At 41.8% G+C, this 7,076-nt stretch overlaps 1 pseudogene across 1 annotated transcript; it reads right to left on the reverse strand.

The window, feature by feature from the left end:
- Nucleotides 1-528: 528 nt before the first annotated feature.
- Nucleotides 529-1,429, reverse strand: LOC311168575 (M-phase inducer phosphatase 3-like; annotated as a pseudogene). Its single transcript has one exon. The product of its transcript is annotated as an M-phase inducer phosphatase 3-like (transcript).
- Nucleotides 1,430-7,076: the final 5,647 nt, after the last annotated feature.

Genomic DNA, 7,076 nt, shown 5'->3' on the forward strand with positions numbered 1-7,076 from the left:
TTTTTGCAGAAGCTCTTTATCAGGTTGAGGAAGTTTCTGTTTATCCCCAGTGTGGGCTTTTCATCATGGATAAGTATTAGAGTTTATCAGGTGCTTTTTCGTTTTCATTGGGATAATCATATTTTTGCCTTTATTCAATTAATATAATAATATTGAGGTTTTTTTTCTGCAATGTTTATTTTCCTATTTTAAAAAGAGAGAGGGAAATAAAGATGAACAGTATAGAAAAAGGAGGGCAACTCTCTTGCACATCCAGAAGCCCAGGGAGAAAAAGGGCTGGCTGCTTCATGAGAAGATACAAGAAGTTGGGAAGAGATATACAACCACTTCCTGAAGCAACACAGATCTCTGCAAGCCAAAGTGCAACCTTATCAAGCCAGCTCCAGGACTTTATTTTACTATCAGGTAGCAGCTCTAGTGAAACCTAACCAACCAACCCCAGGCCCAGGATTTCAGTGGTTTGGCCTGCTGGTATGCAGATATCTTTGAACAATCTTAGGTTTAGCCACCCAGAAGATGGCCTCTCTCTGCTCAGGGTTTCTACATGTCTTTGGTGTCTACTAAGCTGCCAGTGGCTAATCCATGATCACGGGCTCACGTCCTTCACCAGTAAGGCAATCTGCTCCTGCAGTTGCCGGTCCCCTTTCCAGGCTTTGCTCCGGCTTTGACACTTCAGCAGTTCAGCCTTATGGTCCTGATGATGCATAGGGCAGTAGCTCTGTGGTTCACAGAGCTCTTTACCATATATTCTGGGAAGAAGTCTCTGTAGCCTCCTTTGAGGATATACAGCTCTGGGTAATACAAGGCAGGATACTGGTTCAGAGCCCTGTCCTCCTCTCTCAGAGAGCGGCACATTCGAGGACCCCTCTCTGAGGAGAATTCACAGTGAAACACGATGATTATTCTTTTCTGAGTGTCCAAAGGGACAATAGGCTTCTTCAAGAAGAAGTTATACAGTTCTTCCTGACTGTACATGTTTAAGGCTCCCTGGATATGTCCTCCAAGGTACTCATATGGATAGCGGCAATCAATAATATAAAACTTCTCAATCAAACTCTGAAACTTCCCCTACAGTAAGGCAGCCACCGTTTCTGGGTTGACATACTTCAGATCTTGGTGTCTTCCTGACACAGTTGGCAGCGCACATACCTTGGAGAAATCACCTATCAGATGTCCCTGGTTAGAATCTTCCTCCAGCATATGAATAATATTAATGTCACAGAGAGAGACTGTCTTCTTTAGAGCTGAACTCTTCCTGAGTTTTTTGTGGTTAGAACAGCATTTCTTTTTTTACTTTATCTGGTATTGGGTTGTCCTTGAATTTTACCACCTGCTCCAGTCTTGGCCTATTTAAGTCCTCTGGCAATGAAGGGGAGCGATACAGACAGCTTCTGTTCGGAGAAGTCAGAGATTGACCCATTGTTGCTGCTCTCACAGATGCGCCAGGGCTCTGGAGGCGGCACTGGGAGGGGCGATGGGGTCCAGCACAGAGGACGGAGGCAGCTGCACGGGGTCCTGGAGTCTCCTGTCCAGAGCCCGCCACACGCTGCCTCGGGGCGCCCCAGCGCTCGCGGAGGCGCCAGAACGTTCCAATAATATTGAGTTTTAATATTAATTAATTTAATATTAAGCCATTCTTGCATGCTATGGTGGAGCTCACTTATTTATGGTGCATAATTTTTAAAATCTTTTTCTGGGTATGTTTTATTAATATTTTATTAAAGATTTTTACTTCTGTGTTTATGAAGTCACCTTTCTTTTCTTCTGATGCTTTGTCTGACTTCAGTATCAGACTAATATTGACATCCTAAAATGAACTGGAATTTGTCCCTTCTTCTTCTACTTTCTAAAAGAGTTTGTTTTGCATTGGTGTTATTTCTTTTTTATGTATTTGATAGACAGTATAGACATCTGGGTATAGGCTTCTTTTTGTGCAAAAAAAAATAATTGCTCATTTACATAGTTTGCTTGTTGTAGGTCTATCCATATTTTCTTTTTCTCCTGGAGTGAGATTTTGTAATTTATTACTTTCACAATTTGTCCATTTTGCTAAGAGATGAGATGTTGAATAAATATACACAATGATTTGGTAGATTCTCCTAAAGAAGTGCAGAGTGGAACTTTTAGGAATGATTTCATGTGGATGGTAGGGTTTGGTAGTAGGTGGAACATGGTGAATGTCCCTGCTCTTGGTGGAAGATAAAAATGCTACTTGAACATTGGGGGAAGATAAGGAGAGAGACAGTCATTAGGGAAATGCCAGGTGGAGGGATGTGTGGTCTCATGCTTTAGAAGCAATACCACACATAGCTTTAAGTTTTCTTTTTTGGACTGCATTTTCTTACTGTTATCATCAATTTTTCGTAATTTTTTTTAACTTTTAGTCTACTTTTAGGTGTATTTTGGAGAGCTAGCAAGCAGAAAGGGAGGAAAGTAGTGAAGAGGAAGAAAAAGAAGGATGAGGAGGAGGTTCAAGAGGGATGGGTTGGGGAAGAACACTAATCTACATAAGCAGAAGCAAACAGCAGAACCCACAAGATATCTAGAGATGACTTTTGAATTCTGGTTCAACAATAGTTCATAGTACGGCAGAGGTGACAAGCAATAGCCAGAAACAATCTGTGGAGCTTATAAGCATTCTGCAATGATTTGCAGAGATTACTTTGGGAAGTAAACTCAGTTAAAAAGAAAGAAAAGGAAGAGGAAGAGCAGGCTAACACTTATTTCTGGAATCAAAGGGATCAAGATTCTGTGTCTTTGAATTATGGATAGTTTTTAAAAAGTAGCCTTATTTGATAACCCACATGAACTCAGTGAACACTGAGGACATGTTAGTTAGATAACATTTTCCCAGTAATCATTGTCTGCATTCCCAAGTACATCAGTGGAATCAGGGTATTAGCTGCTCCTTTCAAATTAAACGCAATCAGCTAAAATCTCATCATAAAAACATTTCTTTCCTCCTCCCCCAAGGTAATACTTGCAGGTTGTAATTGTATTCTAGAGACATTGCTTATTACAAAGAAATAAATGATTAATTAGTAGAATTTCATATAGCAATGGCAGGTAAGCAGAGAAAAATGTTTATTCTTTAGAGTGAAACTTTTGAACTCTTAAAATTGCACAAATAAATGTCGCTATAACTGGCCTGTTTATAAATGAGTACCATCCCGAACCAAGAATGGCGGCTAATCAGGAAAGCTAAAAAGAGAATGTAAAGAAGCATTTAAACCCTATTAGCTGTGTACTTAGACAATCTGCTCAGGTCTAATTATTTTACTAATAAATGCCTGTGCATCCAATCCAAAAAGAAAGTGTCAAAGCAGTAGATTAGTAGATTAATTCATAGACCTCAGGAGTGAGGAGGGATTCTTTCTTTATTTATTTTTAAAGATTTATTTATTTATGCATACAAGAACTGGGGTACAGATCAGAAATGTGTGTGGGGGGTGGTGTGTGGGGTGAGGATTCATCAGCGAGAGAGTGGGGAACAGAACACGCAGATCAACTGAAATACACCACTGAGGGGAACAGTGGGAGAGTCATGTGGGTAACTCCTTTTACAGCCAGGGGTCAAAGTCGTGCTGTAGTGGCTGCAGATAGCTTCAACATTTGTGTCTTAACCCCTTGCGCCACCGCGGAGGCCGAGAGGGAGTATTTATTTATTTATTTATCTATCTTTTTTAAAGATTCACCCATTCATGCATACAAGAGCTGGGGTACAGGCAAGAGGCGCGGGGAGTGAGAGGATTCACCAGAGACAGAGCCGGGAACAAAACAGGCAGACTGACCAAAGTACACTGCTGAGGGGAGCAGTGGGTGATAAGGAGAGGTCTGTCGCACCACGTGGGCTGCTCCCTGGCTGGCCAGGAATCGAATCTGTGCTGCAGTGGCTGCAGACAGCCTGACAGGTTGCATCTCAACCCTGGTACCACCAGGGAGGCCCCACAGAGAGATTATTTAAAATGGGGTTTTGTTATTGCTCACCATCCTGCTTGGAGCCTTAGTCATACTGAAATTGACATATGAGAACCTTATGTAAAATTACATGCCAGCATGTGGCTTGATGTCACACTGTGAGGGGGTATCCTACAAGTCAGGGCCATTTAAGCCATGAGGATGCAGAGCCAAGAGAAGGAGTTAGTATGTTAGTTCTTCAATTCTTAATCTCTCCATCCTTTCTATTTTTTTGTATCTTCACTCCCATCCCAGCTCAAAACAGGCTCTGTGCTCCAGTGTCTCCTAGTGGGCACATAGAAGGGTGGGAAGCAGAGGTCTGCAGAAGCTTGGAGACCTGGCTTTGTTTTCTAGGGTTTTATCTCAACTGAGGAGATCAGACTTGAGGGGAAGTGGCAAGGTCATGGTGGGGAGGGAAACTGACAGGGGACACCCCTCAGCTTAAGAAGAGAGCTCCATGGTCTCAGAGGACCTTCAGGGTGTTGTGCTAGGGTGAGGAGGCCTCAGGGATATGGCTGTGTGCCAGGTAAAAGCAGTAGTCCCTGTGACTCAAGCTATAACACCAAAAAGATTCCTGTGGTTTCAAGGTAGTATGGAAGTAAAGAGTAGGGCCAGGCCTGAATTTACTGACAAGTTAGCTTCTTTGGGACTACAACGAAATTTAATATTTGAAAAGTAGAAAAGAGCTTTCCTATACACATGACTTTGTGAACTGAGGTTTATGTCAATGCATAGGTATATTCTCTAAACACAGACTGAAAGCTTGATGCTTAGGGAGTAGAATGGGTTTCTCCCTAGAAAAATTCTTAATAGAGGCAAGGAAAGGAGGTAGCTTACACTCTGACAATTACTTTAAGGCCACTGACCAGTCACTAGAACAGTTTCCTTTTAGGTTTTTCTACCCTTGGAAAAGGTAGAGGGGCCCAGCTGCCCTGCCTGCCTGGAAGGAAGGCTCCCTAGAGGGAGACTTCTCGGAACTTGCCTGCACCACCTCCTGACTGCTAATATTTAATACGTTTTGTTCTTGATTTTAAACTTTTAAGATGTAAGTTTCAAAATAAAATTAAAAAGATCTTCAGTATTGTCAATAGGGCTTTCCAGCCTCCCTTCTCACTAGAAAATAGTCATATGAGGGTAGAGGGAGGAGGCCTCAGCAGGAAGGGCAATGGAGGTGGACCTACTCCCCCTGTCACCCTGATCTGAAGGGTGTGGGAGTAAGGAAGAGGTCAGACCTTAGCAGAACTTCCAGAATAGTGACTCTGCAGAGGAAGCCCTTGACAGGGGCCTTTTTAGAAAAATCAAGTGATTCATAAAAATCAAATGATCTGTTTCCTATAGAGCAGAGTCCCCTATCAGTGGGAACCAAGGCCAATTCAAGTTAGAGAAAGGTAGCAGTAACCAAGAAAAAGAGTCCATCTTGCCTGGAATAGAAGCATTCCTCCCCACCTCCTCATCAATCACAGAGCAGAAGGAGGCATGTGTGAGAAAGCAGGTAACCCCCACTTCCATTCCCAGTCACTGTGAAGCCTGGGCTGCAAGGACAGGGGTAAAGTGAATATGATATTGAAGTTTTCTAATTATATTCAGTGAAATTGAAAATTTATGCATGAACATGCTAAAATCTAAGAACTGGAATGAGATTATTTTAATGACTGAAAACCTGAGCTAGGCTGAGATATTGCTAAGTTATGCTAACTACTTATAGGTATGGATGGAGGACAAGGGACACACAGTAGGTTGTTCTAGAAAGCACTTAGCTTCAGTTTCTGAAAAAGTTTAAAATTTTGTTTGTAGACCATTGAGTTGAGATTGGTTATTCAAAATGACTGTTTACAAATATTTTAATTACTTTTTTGTCCTTGGTATGCTTTTTTCCACTGGGCTATTCTCTTTAGATTGATTAATTTGGAGTTCTTTATACACTAAAGAAATTCATACTTGATCACAATTGGTGAAATATTTTTCCCAGTTCTTTATTTGTGTTGTACTTTTACATGAATTTTTTCTATAGTATTTTTTTACATAATTCTTTTGTCATTCTTTTTTTTTTAAAGATTTATTTATTTATACAAGAACGGGGGTACAGGCCAGAGATGCAGGAGGGTGAGAGAATTCACCAGAGACAGAGTGGGGAACAGAGCAGGCAGACGGACTGAAGACACTGCTGAGGGGAGCAGCGGGTGAGACAGGGGAGGTCTGCTGTGCCATGTGGGTTGCTTCCTGGCCGGCCAGGCATCTAACTGGCGTTGCAGAGGCTGCGGACAGATTCACAGTGCTGTGCTCAACTGCTGTGCCACGGGGAGACCCCTGTTTTGTCATTATTTTCTTTTGTGGATTCTGAGGTTTGTATCTTGTTAAGAAGATTATTCCTCACTGTAAAATAATAGCACAAAAAATAATTCTTGATTTCCTCTAGTATTTTCTTTTCATATTTATAAATGTCATTTTGAAACTTGTGACCTAGCTATTAAGAAATCATTCACTGTTAATTTAAGAACAATGGCTCTCTTGTAACTTCTTCTTCCTGCTCTTTTTATTTGGGTATTTTTTTTTTTCACTGACATTAAGGTCCTGACTTCCTGTGGCTCATGGACTGTCTGAAACTATGATCATTGAGTTAATTGCTCTTATTTCTCACTTTGCCACATATATACACTGATTTCTACTCTACACAGGTACCCTTGTCACAGTTACCCTGAATTTCTGTTCAAAAAGCAGCTTGGGGCCTCTCTGGTGGTGCAGGGGTTAAGACACAGTGCGATCAAGCTATAGCCAGCCACTACAACATGAGTTTAATCCCCGGGCAGGGAGCCTCACACATGGTGCAGCAGACCTCTCCTGTCTTACTGCTGCTCCCCTTAGCAGAGTATTTCAGTAGATATGTCTGTTCTGCTCCCTGCTCTGTCTCTGGTGATTCCTCTTATCCCCTGCACCTCTAGCCTACACCCCAAAGCCCAAGGTATCCTTATCATTCCTGCTAGAGAGGGTTTGATGTTAGGAACCCAGTCAATTCCTAAAATTTGAGATCAACAGCAGCCTCAGTGGATGACTCTTTCTCATATTTCTTGGGCTTATACTTGAGTTATATTTTCAATGTCATTGGGAAGACAGTGTAATAC

The sequence above is a fragment of the Talpa europaea genome (assembly GCF_964194135.1).
Source record: "Talpa europaea genome assembly, chromosome: 3".
Lineage (NCBI taxonomy): Eukaryota > Metazoa > Chordata > Mammalia > Eulipotyphla > Talpidae > Talpa > Talpa europaea.